Source organism: Nothobranchius furzeri, unplaced genomic scaffold, assembly GCF_043380555.1.
Source record: "Nothobranchius furzeri strain GRZ-AD unplaced genomic scaffold, NfurGRZ-RIMD1 Scf029, whole genome shotgun sequence".
Classification (NCBI taxonomy): domain Eukaryota; kingdom Metazoa; phylum Chordata; class Actinopteri; order Cyprinodontiformes; family Nothobranchiidae; genus Nothobranchius; species Nothobranchius furzeri.
In genome coordinates this window covers 890,455-907,986 of record NW_027223046.1, presented here as the reverse complement: position 1 = coordinate 907,986, position 17,532 = coordinate 890,455, and positions in this window count along the sequence as shown.

Genomic DNA, 17,532 nt, shown 5'->3' with positions numbered 1-17,532 from the left:
TGCACGAAGCACAATTTCACATCATTCTGGGTTCATTTGTGTGAAAACAAGGTCCAATCAGGCTGAAACGTTACAAGAAGGTAGAATCTATTGAGTTGTAAGTGATCTGAACTTTTCATGATGATCGCACATTCCTATAGGGGGTCAAACCATGTCCCAAAGGTCACCGGGCCTGGTGTCACTTTAAAGAAGTAGTCCAGTTACACATTTGTGGGCTTATAACTTGGCTTCTGAATATCCTAGAGAGGTCAGGTTTGTTTTAGAGTACTCCAATTAACAGCCCCCATTACCCCAAAAAGGACTGGAGTCATTAGCACTTATGGTTTTTAAATGGCACCCAGAATTATGTTGCACGAAGCACAATTTCACATCATTCTGTGTTCATTTGTGTGAAAACAAGGTCCAATCAGGCTGAAACGTTACAAGAAGGTAGAATCTATTGAGTTGTAAGTGATCTGAATGTTTCATGATGATCGCACATTCCTATTAGGGGTCAAACCATGTCCCAAAGGTCACCGGATCTGGTGTCAATTTAAAGAAGTAGTCCAGTTACACATTTGTGGGCTTATAACTTGGCTTCTGAATGTCATAGAAAGATCAGGTTTGTTTTAGTGTACTCCAATCAACAGCCCCTACAACCACAAAAAGGAATGGAGTCATTAGCACTTATGGTTTGTAAATGGCACCCAGAATTATGTTGAACGAAGCACAATTTCACATCATTCTGGGTCCATTTGTGTGAAAACAAGGTCCAATCAGGCTGAAACGTTACAAGAAGGTAGAATCTATTGAGTTGTAAGTGATCTGAACGTTTCATGATGATCGCACATTCCTATAGGGGGTCAAACCATGTCCCAAAGGTCACCGGGCCTGGTGTCACTTTAAAGAAGTAGTCCAGTTACACCTTTGTGGGCTTATAACTTGGCTTCTGAATATCCTAGAGAGGTCAGGTTTGTTTTAGAGTACTCCAATCAACAGCCCCCATTACCCCAAAAAGGACTGGAGTCATTAGCACTTATGGTTTTTAAATGGCACCCAGAATTATGTTGCACGAAGCACAATTTCACATCATTCTGGGTTCATTTGTGTGAAAACAAGGTCCATTCAGGCTGAAACGTTACAAGAAGGTAGAATCTATTGAGTTGTAAGTCATCTGAACGTTTCATGATGATCGCACATTCCTATTGGGGATCAAACCATGTCCCAAAGGTCACCGAATCTGGTGTCAATTTAAAGAAGTAGTCCAGTTACACATTTGTGGGCTTATAAATTGGCTTCTGAATGTCCTAGAGAGATCAGGTTTATTTTAGTGTACTCCAATCAACAGCCCCTACAACCACAAAAAGGAATAGAGTCATTAGCACTTATGGTTTGTAAATGGCACCCAGAATGATGTTGCACGAAGCACAATTTCACATCATTCTGGGTTCATTTGTGTGAAAACAAGGTCCAATCAGGCAGAAATGTTACAGGAAGGTAGAATCTATTGAGTTGTAAGTGATCTGAACGTTTCATGATGATCGCACATTCCTATAGGGGGTCAAACCATGTCCCAAAGGTCAGCGGGCCTGGTGTCACTTTAAAGAAAAAGTCCAGTTACACCTTTGTGGGCTTATAACTTGGCTTCTGAAAAACCTAGAGAGGTCAGGTTTTTTTAGAGTACTCCAATTAACAGCCCCCATTACCCCAAAAAGGACTGGAGTCATTAGCACTTATGGTTTTTAAATGGCACCCAGAATTATGTTGCACGAAGCACAATTTCACATCATTCTGGGTTCATTTGTGTGAAAACAAGGTCCAATCAGGCTGAAACGTTACAAGAAGGTAGAATCTATTGAGTTGTAAGTGATCTGAACGTTTCATGATGATCTTACATTCCTATAGGGGGTCAAACCATGTCCCAAAGGCCACCGGGCCTGGTGTCACTATAAAGAAGTAGTCCAGTTACACCTTTGTGGGCTTATAACTTGGCTTCTGAATGTCCTAGAGAGATCAGGTTTGTTTTAGTGTACTCCAATCAACAGCCCCCATTACCCCAAAAAGGACTGGCGTCATTAGCACTTATGGTTTTTAAATGGCACCCAGAATTATGTTGCATGAAGCACAATTTCACATCATTCTGGGTTCATTTGTGTGAAAACAAGGTCCAATCAGGCTGAAACGTTACAGGAAGGTAGAATCTATTGAGTTGTAAGTGATCTGAACGTTTCATGATGATAGCACTTTCCTAAGGGGGTCAAACCATGTCCCAAAGGTCACCGGATCTGGTGTCACTTTAAAGAAGTAGTCCAGTTACACATTTGTGGGCTTATAACTTGGCTTCTGAATGTCCTAGAGAGGTCAGGTTTGTTTTAGTGTTCTCCAGTCAACAGCCCCTACAACCACAAAAAGGAATGGAGTCAGTAGCACTTATGGTTTGTAAATGGCACCCAGAATTATGTCGCACGAAGCACAATTTCACATCATTATGGGTCCATTTGTGTGAAAACAAGGTCCAGTCAGGCTGAAACGTTACAAGAAGGTAGAATCTATTGAGTTGTAAGTGATCTGAACGTTTCATGATGATCGCACATTCCTATAGGGGGTCAAACCATGTCCCAAAGGTCACTGGGCCTGGTGTCACTTTAAAGAAGTAGTCCAGTTACACCTTTGTGGGCTTATAACTTGGCTTCTGAATGTCCTAGAGAGGTCAGGTTTGTTTAAGTGTACTCCAATCAACAGCCTCTACAACCACAAAAAGGAATGGAGTCACTAGCACTTATGGTTTGTAAATGGCACCCAGAATTATTTTGCACGAAGGACAATTTCACATCATTCTGGGTCCTTTTGTGTGAAAACAAGGTCCAATCAGGCTGAAACGTTACAAGAAGGTAGAATCTATTGAGTTGTAAGTGATCTGAACGTTTCATGATGATCGCACATTCCTATAGGGGGTCAAACCATGTCCCAAAGGTCACTGGGCCTGGTGTCACTTTAAAGAAGTAGTCCAGTTACACCTTTGTGTGCTTATAACTTGGCTTCTGAATCTCCTAGAGAGGTCAGGTTTGTTTTAGAGTACTCCAATTAACAGCCCCCATTATGCCAAAAAGGACTGGAGTCATTAGCACTTATGGTTTTTAAATGGCACCCAGAATTATCTTGCACGAAGCACAATTTCACATCATTCTGGGTTCATTTGTGTGAAAACAAGGTCCAATCAGGCTGAAACGTTACAAGAAGGTAGAATCTATTGAGTTGTAAGTGATCTGAATGTTTCATGATGATCGCACATTCCTATAGGGGGTCAAACCATGTCCCAAAGGTCACCGGGCCTGGTGTCACTTTAAAGAAGTAGTCCAGTTACAGCTTTGTTGGCTTATAACTTGGCTTCGGAATGTCCTGAAGAGATATGGTTTGTTTTAGTGTACTCCAATCAACAGCCCCTACAACCTCAAAAAGGAATGGAGTCATTAGCACTTATGGTTTTTAAATGGCACCCAGAATTATGTTGCACGAAGCACAATTTCACATCATTCTGGGTTCATTTGTGTGAAAACAAGGTCCAATCAGGCTGAAACGTTACAAGAAGGTAGAATTTATTGAGTTGTAAGTGATCTGAAAGTTTCATGATGATCGCACATTCCTATAGGGGGTCAAACCATGTCCGAAAGGTCACCGGGCCTGGTGTCACTTTAAAGAAGTAGTCCAGTTACACCTGTGAGGGCTTATAACTTGGCTTCTGAATGTCCTAGAGAGATCAGGTTTGTTTTAGTGTACTCCAATCAACAGCCCCTACAACCTCAAAAATGAATTGAGTCATTAGCACTTATGGTTTTTAAATGGCACCCAGAATTATGTTGCACGAAGCACAATTTCACATCATTCTGGGTTCATTTGTGTTAAAACAAGGTCTACTCAGGCTGAAACGTTACAGGAAGGTAGAATCTATTGAGTTGTAAGTGATCTGAACGTTTCATGATGATAGCACTTTCCTAAAGGAGTCAAACCATGTCCCAAAGGTCACCGGGCCTGGTGTCAATTTAAAGAAGTAGTCCAGTTACACCTTTGTGGGCTTATAACTTGGCTTCTGAATATCCTAGAGAGGTCAGGTTTGTTTTAGAATACTCCAATTAACAGCCCCCATTACCCCAAAAAGGACTGGAGTCATTAGCACTTATGGTTTTTAAATTGCACCCAGAATTATGTTGCTCGAAGCACAATTTCACATCATTCTGGGTTCATTTCTGTGAAAACAAGGTCCAATCAGACTGAAACGTTACAAGAAGGTAGAATCTATTGAGTTGTAAGTGATCTGAATGTTTCATGATGATCGCACATTCCTATAGGGGGTCAAACCATGTCCCAAAGGTCAGCGGGCCTGGTGTCACTTTAAAGAAGAAGTCCAGTTACACCTTTGTGGGCTTATAACTTGGCTTCTGAAAAACCTAGAGAGGTCAGGTTTTTTTAGAGTACTCCAATTAACAGCCCCCATTACCCCAAAAAGGACTGGAGTCATTAGCACTTATGGTTTTTAAATGGCACCCAGAATTATGTTGCACGAAGCACAATTTCACATCATTCTGGGTTCATTTGTGTGAAAACAAGGTCCAATCAGGCTGAAACGTTACAAGAAGGTAGAATCTATTGAGTTGTAAGTGATCTGAACGTTTCATGATGATCGCACATTCCTATAGGGGGTAAAACCATGTCCCAAAGGTCACCGGGCCTGGTGTCACTTTAAAGAAGTAGTCCAGTTACACCTTTGTGGGCTTATAACTTGGCTTCGGAATGTCCTGAAGAGATATGGTTTGTTTTAGTGTACTCCAATCAACAGCCCCTACAACCTCAAACAGGAATGGAGTCATTAGCACTTATGGTTTTTAAATGGCACCCAGAATTATGTTGCACGAAGCACAATTTCACATCATTCTGGGTTCATTTGTGTGAAAACAAGGTCCAATCAGGCTGAAACGTTACAAGAAGGTAGAATCTATTGAGTTGTAAGTGATCTGAATGTTTCATGATGATCGCACATTCCTATAGGGGGTCAAACCATGTCCCAAAGGTCACCGGGCCTGGTGTCACTTTAAAGAAGTAGTCCAGTTACACCTTTGTTGGCTTATAACTTGGCTTCGGAATGTCCTGAAGAGATATGGTTTGTTTTAGTGTACTCCAATCAACATCCCCTACAACCTCAAAAAGGAATGGAGTCATTAGCACTTATGGTTTTTAAATGGCACCCATAATTATGTTGCACGAAGCACAATTTCACATCATTCTGGGTTCATTTGTTTGAAAACAAGGTCTAATCAGGCTGAAGCATTACAGGAAGGTAGAATCTATTGAGTTGTAAGTGATCTGAACGTTTCATGATGATAGCACTTTCCTAAGGGGGTCAAACAATGTCCCAAAGGTCACCGGGCCTGGTGTCAATTTAAAGTAGTCCAGTTACACATTTGTGGGCTTATAACTTGGCTTCTGAATGTCCTAGAGAGATCAGGTTTGTTTTAGTGTACTCCAATCAACAGCCCCTACAACCTCAAAAAGGAATGGAGTCATTAGCACTTATGGTTTTTAAATGGCACCCAGAATTATGTTGCACGAAGCACAATTTCACATCATTCTGGGTTCATTTGTGTGAAAACAAGGTCCAATCAGGCTGAAACGTTACAATAAGGTAGAATCTATTGAGTTGTAAGTGATCTGAACGTTTCATGATGATCGCACATTCCTATAGGGTGTCAAACCATGTCCCAAAGGTCACCGGGCCTGGTGTCACTTTAAAGAAGTTGTCCAGTTACACCATTGTGGGCTTATACCTTGGCTTCTGAATGTCCTAGAGAGGTCAGGTTTGTTTAAGTGTACTCCAATCAACAGCCTCTACAACCACAAAAAGGAATGGAGTCACTAGCACTTATGGTTTGTAAATGGCACCCAGAATTATTTTGCACGAAGGACAATTTCACATCATTCTGGGTCCATTTGTGTGAAAACAAGGTCCAATCAGGCTGAAACATTACAAGAAGGTAGAATCTATTGAGTTGTAAGTGATCTGAACGTTTCATGATGATCGCACATTCCTATAGGGGGTCAAACCATGTCCCAAAGGTCACCGGGCCTGGTGTCACTTTAAAGAAGTAGTCCAGTTACACCTTTGTGGGCTTATAACTTGGCTTCTGAATCTCCTAGAGAGGTCAGGTTTGTTTTAGAGTACTCCAATTAACAGCCCCCATTACGCCAAAAAGGACTGGAGTCATTAGCACTTATGGTTTTTAAATGGCACCCAGAATTATCTTGCACGAAGCACAATTTCACATCATTCTGGGTTCATTTGTGTGAAAACAAGGTCCAATCAGGCTGAAACGTTACAAGAAGGTAGAATCTATTGAGTTGTAAGTGATCTGAATGTTTCATGATGATCGCACATTCCTATAGGGGGTCAAACCATGTCCCAAAGGTCACCGGGCCTGGTGTCACTTTAAAGAAGTAGTCCAGTTACACCTTTGTTGGCTTATAACTTGGCTTCGGAATGTCCTGAAGAGATATGGTTTGTTTTAGTGTACTCCAATCAACAGCCCCTACAACCTCAAAAAGGAATGGAGTCATTAGCACTTATGGTTTTTAAATGGCACCCAGAATTATGTTGCACGAAGCACAATTTCACATCATTCTGGGTTCATTTGTGTGAAAACAAGGTCCAATCAGGCTGAAACGTTACAAGAAGGTAGAATTTATTGAGTTGTAAGTGATCTGAAAGTTTCATGATGATCGCACATTCCTATAGGGGGTCAAACCATGTCCGAAAGGTCACCGGGCCTGGTGTCACTTTAAAGAAGTAGTCCAGTTACACCTTTGAGGGCTTACAACTTGGCTTCTGAATGTCCTAGAGAGATCAGGTTTGTTTTAGTGTACTCCAATCAACAGCCCCTACAACCTTAAAAAGGAATGGAGTCATTAGCACTTGTGGTTTTTAAATGAACCCGGAATTATGTTGCACGAAGCACAATTTCACATCATTCTGGGTTCATTTGTGTGAAAACAAGGTCTACTCAGGCTGAAATGTTACAGGAAGGTAGAATCTATTGAGTTGTAAGTGATCTGAACGTTTCATGATGATAGCACTTTCCTAAGGGAGTCAAACCATGTCCCAAAGGTCACCGGATCTAGTGTCAATTTAAAGTAGTCCAGTTACACATTTGTGGGCTTATAACTTGGCTTCTGAATATCCTAGAGAGGTCAGGTTTGTTTTAGAATACTCCAATTAACAGCCCCCATTACCCCAAAAAGGACTGGAGTCATTAGCACTTATGGTTTTTAAATTGCACCCAGAATTATGTTGCTCGAAGCACAATTTCACATCATTCTGGGTTCATTTGTGTGAAAACAAGGTCCAATCAGACTGAAACGTTACAAGAAGGTAGAATCTATTGAGTTGTAAGTGATCTGAATGTTTCATGATGATCGCACATTCCTATAGGGGGTAAAACCATGTCCCAAAGGTCACCGGGCCTGGTGTCACTTTAAAGAAGTAGTCCAGTTACACCTTTGTGGGCTTATAACTTGGCTTCGGAATGTCCTGAAGAGATATGGTTTGTTTTAGTGTACTCAAATCAACAGCCCCTACAACCTCAAACAGGAATGGAGTCATTAGCACTTATGGTTTTTAAATGGCACCCAGAATTATGTTGCACGAAGCACAATTTCACATCATTCTGGGTTCATTTGTGTGAAAACAAGGTCCAATCAGGCTGAAACGTTACAAGAAGGTAGAATCTATTGAGTTGTAAGTGATCTGAACGTTTCATGATGATCACACATTCCTATAGGTGGTCAAACCATGTCCGAAAGGTCACCGGGACTGGTGTCACCTTAAAGAAGTAGTCCAGTTACACCTTTGAGGGCTTATAACTTGGCTTCTGAATGTCCTAGAGAGATCAGTTTTGTTTTAGTGTACTCAAATCAACAGCCCCTACAACCTCAAAAAGGAATGGAGTCATTAGCACTTATGGTTTTTAAATGGCACCCAGAATTATGTTGCACGAAGCACAATTTCACATCATTCTGGGTTCATTTGTGTGAAAACAAGGTCTACTCAAGCTGAAACGTTACAGGAAGGTAGAATCTATTGAGTTGTAAGTGATCTGAAAGTTTCATGATGATAGCACTTTCCTAAGGGAGTCAAACCATGTCCCAAAGGTCACAGGATCTGGTGTCAATTTACAGTAGTCCAGTTACACATTTTTGGGCTTATAACTTGGCTTCTGAATGTCCTAGAGAGATCAGAATTATTTCAGAGTACTCCAATCAACAGCCCGTACAACCACAAAAAGGAATGGAGTCATTAGCACTTATGGTTTTTAAATGGCACCCAGAATTATGTTGCACGAAGCACAATTTCACATCATTCTGGCTTCATTTGTGTGAAAACAAGGTCCAATCAGGCAGAAACGTTACAGGAAGGTAGAATCTATTGAGTTGTAAGTGATCTGAACGTTTCATGATGATCGCACATTCCTATAGGGGGTAAAACCATGTCCCAAAGGTCACCGGGCCTGGTGTCACTTTAAAGAAGTAGTCCAGTTACACCTTTGTGGGCTTATAACTTGGCTTCTGAATATCCTAGAGAGGTCAGGTTTGTTTAAGAGTACTCCAATTAACATCCCCCATTTCCCCAAAAAGGACTGGAGTCATTAGCACTTATGGTTTGTAAATGGCACCCAGAATTATGTTGCACGAAGCACAATTTCACATCATTCTGGGTTCATTTGTGTGAAAACAAGGTCCAATCAGGCTGAAACGTTACAAGAAGGTAGAGTCTATTGAGTTGTAAGTGATCTGAACGTTTCATGATGATCGCACATTCCTATAGGGGGTCAAACCATGTCCCAAAGGTCACCGGATCTGGTGTCACTTTAAAGTAGTAGTCCAGTTACACCTTTGTGGGCTTATAACTTGGCTTCTGAATGTCCTAGAGAGATCAGGTTTGTTTTTGTGTACTCCAATCAACAGTCCCTACAACCTCAAAAAGGAATGGAGTCATTAGCACTTATGGTTTTTAAATGGCACCCAGAATTATGTTGCACGAAGCACAATTTCACATCATTCTGGGTTCATTTGTGTGAAAACAAGGTCTAATCAGGCTGAAACATTACAGGGAGGTAGAATCTATTGAGTTGCAAGTGATCTGAACGTTTCATGATGATAGCACTTTCCTAAGGGGGTCAAACCATGTCCCAAAGGTCACCGGGCCAGGTGTCAATTAAAAGTAGTCCAGTTACAAATTTGTGGGCTTATAACTTGGCTTCTGAATGTCCTAGAGAGGTCAGGTTTGTTTTAGTGTACTCCAATCAACAGCCCCTACAACCACAAAAAGGAATGGAGTCATTAGCACATATGGTTTGTAAATGGCACCCAGAATTATGTTGCACGAAGGACAATTTCACATCATTCTGGTCCATTTGTGTGAAAACAAGGTCCAGTCATGCTGAAACGTTACAAGAAGGTAGAATCTATTGAGTTGTAAGTGATCTGAACGTTTCATGATGATCGCACATTCCTATAGGGGTCAAACCATGTCCCAAAGGTCACTGGGCCTGGTGTCACTTTAAATAACTAGTCCAGTTACACCTTTGTGGGCTTATAACTTGGCTTCTGAATATCCTAGAGAGGTCAGGTTTGTTTTAGAGTACTCCAATTAACAGCCCCCATTACCCCAAAAAGGACTGGAGTCATTAGCACTTATGGTTTTTAAATGGCACCCAGAATTATCTTGCACGAAGCACAATTTCACATCATTCTGGGTTCATTTGTGTGAAAACAAGGTCCAATCAGGCTGAAACGTTACAAGAAGGTAGAATCTATTGAGTTGTAAGTGATCTGAACATTTCATGATGATCGCACATTCCTATTGGGGGTCAAACCATGTCCCAAAGGTCACCGGATCTGGTGTCACTTTAAAGAAGTAGTCCAGTTACACCTTTGTTGTCACGTTTAGGGGCAGGAGGTTAGGACCCAAGATGCAGAACCCAGGATGACAAGAGGCAGGAGTTGAATTGTAAGTGAAAATCCTTTATTTTGAGGAAGAACAAAAATAAATCCAAACGGCAGGGAGCCAAAATCCAAAAATCCAGGGAGTCAAAAGCACAAGAGGGACGAGCAGACTGACAGAACAAATAACGCTGACAAACAACAATGGACCGACCAGAACACAGAGACAAGGAGGGCTTATATAGACAGGGAGGAGCAATTAGGGAAACAGGAAGCAGGTGTGTGGAGTGAGGCTGGAGGGAAGGCAGGTGACACTAATTATCTGGATGGGGAAGAGAACCAGTGGAGGGCAGATGAACCTAACACTATGTAAAACACAAAACTAAACCTAAAGACTAAGGGAAGAACTCACACAAGCACATACACATACTGAGACACACAAACTATGAACTGGGGAACAAGAGGCTTTGGCTATAACTTAAGACACACAACAGAGATGCAGACAAAGGACACATGAGGGCGCTAAGAGAACACAAAAGGGAATCCAGAGAGGGATGGAGAAACATTAGGAGACACATGGGGAAAGACGCAGACAAAGGACACATGAGGGCGCCATGAAACACAAAAGGAGAACCTGGAGTGGGAACTGGAGGGCTGGGGAACAAAGGGACACAGAACATGACAGTACCCCCCCCCCCTCAAGGGCGGATACCAGACGCACAAAACCAGAACAAGACAAAAACAGAAACAAAAGACAAAGACAAAACAGGACACGAGAGACCACAGGGCGGGAGAGGAGGGCCCGGACAAAAAACAACCCACAAGTGTGGGCGAGGAGGGTCCAGGGACCAGGGGACTCTGGGGGGCCGGCAACGGGGAACCAGGAGATGGGACCGGAGAAGTCTAGGAGGCCGGCGACGGGGAACCAGGAGACGGGACCAGAGGAGTCGTGGGGGCTGGCGACGGGGAACCAGGAGGCGGGACCTGAGAAGTCTAGGGGGCCGGCGAAGGATCTCTGGAGACGGGGATTGTGACTGGAACACTTGCATCTGGGAGACTGGAACTAGGAGACCTGAGAGTTGGGAGACTGGAAGACTTGTGACAGGGGAGAGTGGGACACTTGAGACTGGGGAGACTGGAAGACTTGTGACAGGGGAGAGTGGGACACTTGAGACTTGGGGAGAGTGGGACACTTGAGACTTGGGGAGAGTGGGACACTTGAGACTTGGGGAGAGTGGGACACTTGAGACTTGGGAGACTTGAGACGGGGACATGGAGACGTCCACTTCAGAGCAGGGGCTCGAGACGTCCACTTCAGAGCAGGGGCTCGAGGCGTCCACTTCAGAGCAGGGGCTCGAGGCGTCCACTTCAGAGCAGGGGCTCGAGGCGTCCACTTCAGAGCAGGGGCTCGAGGCGTCCACTTCAGAGCAGGGGCTCGAGACGTCCACTTCAGAGCAGGGGCTCGAGACGTCCACTTCAGAGCAGGGGCTCGAGACGTCCACTTCAGAGCAGGGGCTCGAGACGTCCACTTCAGAGCAGGGGCTCGAGACGTCCACTTCAGAGCAGGGGCTCGAGACGTCCACTTCAGAGCAGGGGCTCGAGACGTCCACTTCAGAGCAGGGGCCCGAGACGTCCACTTCAGAGCAGGGCCCCGAGACGTCCACTTCAGAGCAGGGGCCCGAGACGTCCACTTCAGAGCAGGGGCCCGAGACGGGAGGCGTCAACCTCCGGCCTGGAGGCATTGACGTCTGGACCGGGGGCTCGTGGACGGGCTGGACGGGGGGCTCGTGGACAGGCTGGACGGGGGGCTCGTGGACAGGCTGGACGGGGGGCTCGTGGACAGGCTGGACGGGGGGCTCCTGGACAGGCTGGACCGGTGCGACCTTCAGAATCACCACTGGAACTAGAGACAGAAGAGACATCAGACCAGAGGCGATGTCGTCAGACGAGCCGACATCAGGAGAGGCGACGTCGTCAGACGAGCCGACGTCAGGAGAGCCGACGTCAGGAGAGCCGACATCAGGAGAGCCGACATCAGGAGAGCCGACATCAGGAGAGCCGTCATCAGGAGAGCCGACATCAGGAGAGCCGACATCAGGGGAGGCGACGTCATCAGGGGAGGCGACGTCATCAGGGGAGGCGACGTCATCAGGGGAGGCGACGTCATCAGGGGAGGCGACGTCATCAGGGGAGGCGACGTCATCAGGGGAGGCGACGTCATCAGGGGAGGCGACGCCATCAGGGGAGGCGACGCCATCAGGGGAGGCGACGCCATCAGGGGAGGCGACGCCATCAGGGGAGGCGACGCCATCAGGGGAGGCGACGCCATCAGGGGAGGCGACGCCATCAGGGGAGGCGACGTCATCAGGGGAGGCGACGTCATCAGGGGAGGCGACGTCATCAGGGGAGGCGACGTCAGACAAGACGACTGTGGGGACGTCATCAGAGGTGGCGGCGACGTCAGACGAGACGACTGCGGGGACGTCAGAGGCGGCGGCGACGTCAGACGAGACGACTGCGGGGACGTCATCAGAGGCGGCGGCGACGTCGCCAGAGGGGACGTCATCAGAGGCGGCGGCGACGTCGTCAGAGGGGACGTCATCAGAGGCGACGACTTTGGACATGTCGTCATCAGAGGCGACGACTTTGGACATGTCGTCATCAGAGGCGACGACTTTGGAACAGGAAGGGGCGTCGACCTCGGAACAGGAAGGGGCGTCGACTTCGGAACAGGAAGGGGCGTCGACTTCGGAACAGGAAGGGGCGTCGACTTCGGAACAGGAAGGGGCGTCGACTTCGGAACAGGAAAGGGCGTCGACTTCGGAACAGGAAAGGGCCGTTGACCACCATCGACTTCGGGTCCAGATGGATGGGCTGGACCGGAGCCTCTTGGACAGGCTGGGCCGGGACCGGGACCTCTTGGACCTCATCAGTCAAAGCAGGACGCGATGCGACCCTCGGGACCACCGCTGGAGCAGGACGCGATGCGACCCTCGGGACCACCGCCGGAGCAGGATGCGATGCGACCCTCGGGACCACCGCCGGAGCAGGATGCGATGCGACCCTCGGGACCACCGCCGGAGCAGGATGCGATGCGACCCTCGGGACCACCGCCGGAGCAGGAGGCGATGCGACCCTCGGGACCACCGCTGGAGCAGGAGGCGATGCGACCCTCGGGACCACCGCCGGAGCAGGAGGCGATGCGACCCTCGGGACCACCGCCGGAGCAGGACGCGATGCGTCCACCGGGACCACCGCCGGAGCAGGAGGCGATGCGTCCACCGGGACCACCGCCGGAGCAGGAGGCGATGCGTCCACCGGGACCACCGCCGGAGCAGGAGGCGATGCGTCCACCGGGACCACCGCCGGAGCAGGAGGCGATGCGTCCACCGGGACCACTGCCGGAGCAGGAAGCGATGCGTCCACCGGGACCACCGCCGGAGCAGGAGGCGATGCGTCCACCGGGAACACCGCCGGAGCAGGAGGGTTGCGGCGTCATCGGCGTGGTTTTTCTTGGCTCAGCTGAGGTATGGAGAGGACACTGGCAGGAATTGAGGAGGAATGACAGCCCACCGGAGAGTAAGTGGTGGCGCTGTCAGGACCTGGTGAGGGTGTGGCGGTGTAACCCATCTGAGATGCTGAGGTGGCATGAGCGACTAGTGGAGGAGGATCTCGGCCAAAAGTGCGGAGGAGCAATGCAGCAAAGTCCCAAAACGACACCGCCCTAAGATCCTCTATGTCAAAGTGGTCAGCAACCCACTGCAAGGCCTTACCCCTCAACCAAAGCACCATATACGACACCTTGTCGAACTCTGAGGATTTCAAGTCCAAACAACGGGCAAAGTTCCGAATGAACTCCACACAAAGGTCTGGATCGCCATCGTAATAGATCTCCTGTGTACCTGGAGTTCCCGCTGGGTCCTGTGTTGGTGGTCGGTCCATTCTGTCACGTTTAGGGGCAGGAGGTTAGGACCCAAGATGCAGAACCCAGGATGACAAGAGGCAGGAGTTGAATTGTAAGTGAAAATCCTTTATTTTGAGGAAGAACAAAAATAAATCCAAACGGCAGGGAGCCAAAATCCAAAAATCCAGGGAGTCAAAAGCACAAGAGGGACGAGCAGACTGACAGAACAAATAACGCTGACAAACAACAATGGACCGACCAGAACACAGAGACAAGGAGGGCTTATATAGACAGGGAGGAGCAATTAGGGAAACAGGAAGCAGGTGTGTGGAGTGAGGCTGGAGGGAAGGCAGGTGACAACAATTATCTGGATGGGGAAGAGAACCAGTGGAGGGCAGATAAACCTAACACTATGTAAAACACAAAACTAAACCTAAAGACTAAGGGAAGAACTCACACAAAAACATACACATACTGAGACACACAAACTATGAACTGGGGAACAAGAGGCTGTGGCTATAACTTAAGACGCACAACAGAGATGCAGACAAAGGACACATGAGGGCGCTAAGAGAACACAAAAGGGAATCCAGAGAGGGATGGAGAAACATTAGGAGACACATGGGGAAAGACGCAGACAAAGGACACATGAGGGCGCCATGAAACACAAAAGGAGAACCTGGAGTGGGAACTGGAGGCCTGGGGAACAAAGGGACACAGAACATGACATTTGTGGGCTTATAACTTGGCTTCGAAATGTCCTGAAGAGATATGGTTTGTTTTAGTGTACTCCAATCAACAGCCCCTACAACCTCAAAAAGGAATGGAGTCATTAGCACTTATGGTTTTTAAATGGCACCCAGAATTATGTTGCACGAAGCACAATTTCACATCATTCTGGGTTCATTTGTGTGAAAACAAGGTCTAATCAGGCTGAAACATTACAGGAAGGTAGAATCTATTGAGTTGTAAGTGATCTGAACGTTTCATGATGATAGCACTTTCCTAAGGGGGTCAAACCATGTCCCAAAGGTCACCGGGCCTGGTGTCAATTTAAAGAAGTAGTCCAGTTACACATTTGTGGGCTTATAACTTGGCTTCTGAATGTCCTAGAGAGATCAGGTTTGTTTTAGTGTACTCCAATCAACAGCCCCTACAACCTCAAAAAGGAATGGAGTCATTAGCACTTATGGTTTTTAAATGGCACCCAGAATTATGTTGCACGAAGCACAATTTCACATCATTCTGGGTTCATTTGTGTGAAAACAAGGTCTACTCAGGCTGAAACGTTACAGGAAGGTAGAATCTATTGAGTTGTAAGTGATCTGAACGTTTCATGATGATAGCACTTTCCTAAGGGAGTCAAACCATGTCCCAAAGGTCACCGGATCTGGTGTCAATTTAAAGAAGTAGTCCAGTTACACATTTGTGGGCTTATAACTTGGCTTCTGAATGTCCTGGCGAGATCAGAATTATTTCAGAGGACTCCAATCAACAGCCCCTACAACCACAAAAAGGAATGGAGTCATTAGCACTTATGGTTTGTAAATGGCACCCAGAATTATGTTGCACGAAGCACAATTTCACATCATTCTGGGTTCATTTGTGTGAAAACAAGGTCCAATCAGGCAGAAACGTTACAGGAAGGTAGAATGTATTGAGTTGTAAGTGATCTGAACGTTTCATGATGATCGCACATTCCTATAGGGGGTCAACACCATGTCCCAAAAGTCACCGGGCCTGGTGTCACTTTAAAGAAGTAGTCCAGTTACACCTTTGTGGGCTTATAACTTGGCTTCTGAATATCCTAGAGAGGTCAGGTTTTTTTTAGAGTACTCCAATTAACAGCCCCCATTACCCCAAATAGGACTGGAGTCATTAGCACTTATGGTTTTTAAATGGCACCCAGAATTATGTTGCACGAAGCACAATTCCACATCATTCTGGGTTCATTTGTGTGAAAACAAGGTCTAATCAGGCTGAAACGTTACAGGAAGGTAGAATCGATTGAGTTGTAAGTGATCTGAACGTTTCATGATGATAGCACTTTCCTAAGGGGGTCAAACCATGACCCAAAGGTCACCGGGCCTGGTGTCAATTTAAAGAAGTAGTTCAGTTACACATTTGTGGGCTTATAACTTGGCTTCTGAATGTCCTAGAGAGGTCAGGTTTGTTTTAGTGTACTCCAATCAACAGCCCCTACAACAACAAAAAGGAATGGAGTCATTAGCACTTATGGTTTGTAAATGGCACCCAGAATTATGTTGCACGAAGGACAATTTCACATCATTCTGGGTCCATTTGTGTGAAAACAAGGTCCAATCATGCAAAAACGTTACAATAAGGTAGAATCTATTGAGTTGTAAGTGATCTGAACATTTCATGATGATCGCACATTCCTATAGTGGGTCAACACCATGTCCCAAAGGTCACCGGGCCTGGTGTCACTTTAAAGAAGTAGTCCAGTTACACCTTTGTGGGCTTATAACTTGGCTTCTGAATATCCTAGAGAGGTCAGGTTTGTTTTAGAGTACTCCAATTAACAGCCCCCATTACCCCAAATAGGACTGGAGTCATTAGCACTTATGGTTTTTAAATGGCACCCAGAATTATGTTGCACGAATCACAATTTCACATCATTCTGGGTTCATTTGTGTGAAAACAAGGTCTAATCAGCCTGAAACGTTACAGGAAGGTAGAATCTATTGAGTTGTAAGTGATCTGAACATTTCATGATGATCGCACATTCCTATAGGGGGTCAAACCATGTCCCAAAGGTCACCGGGCCTGGTGTCACTTTAAAGAAGTAGTCCAGTTACACCTTTGTGGGCTTATAATTTGGCTTCTGAATGTCCTAGAGAGATCAGGTTTGTTTTAGTGTACTCCAATCAACAGCCCCTACAACCACAAAAAGGAATGGAGTCATTAGCACTTATGGTTTGTAAATGGCACCCAGAATTATGTTGCACGAAGCACAATTTCACATCATTCTGGGTCCATTTGTGTGAAAACAAGGTCCAATCAGGCTGAAACGTTACAAGAAGGTAGAATCTATTGAGTTGTAAGTGATCTGAACGTTTCATGATGATCGCACATTCCTATAGGGGGACAAACCATGTCCCAAAGGTCACCGGGCCTGGTGTCACTTTAAAGAAGTTGTCCAGTTACACCTTTGTGGGCTTATAACTTGGCTTCTGAATATCCTAGAGAGGTCAGGTTTGTTTTAGAGTACTCCAATTAACAGCCCCCATTACCCCAAAAAGGACTGGAGTCATTAGCACTTATGGTTTTTAAATGGCACCCAGAATTATGTTGCACGAAGCACAATTTCACATCATTCTGGGTTCATTTGTGTGAAAACAAGGTCCAATCAGGCTGAAACGTTACAAGAAGGTAGAATCTATTGATTGGTAAGTGATCTGAACGTTTCATGATGATCGCACATTCCTATAGGGGGTCAAACCATGTCCCAAAGGTCACCGGGCCTGGTGTCACTTTAAAGAAGTAGTCCAGTTACACCTTTGTGGGCTTATAACTTGGCTTCGGAATGTCCTGAAGAGATATGGTTTGTTTTAGTGTACTCCAATCAACAGCCCCTACAACCACAAAAAGGAATGGAGTCATTAGCACTTATGGTTTTTAAATGGCACCCAGATTTATGT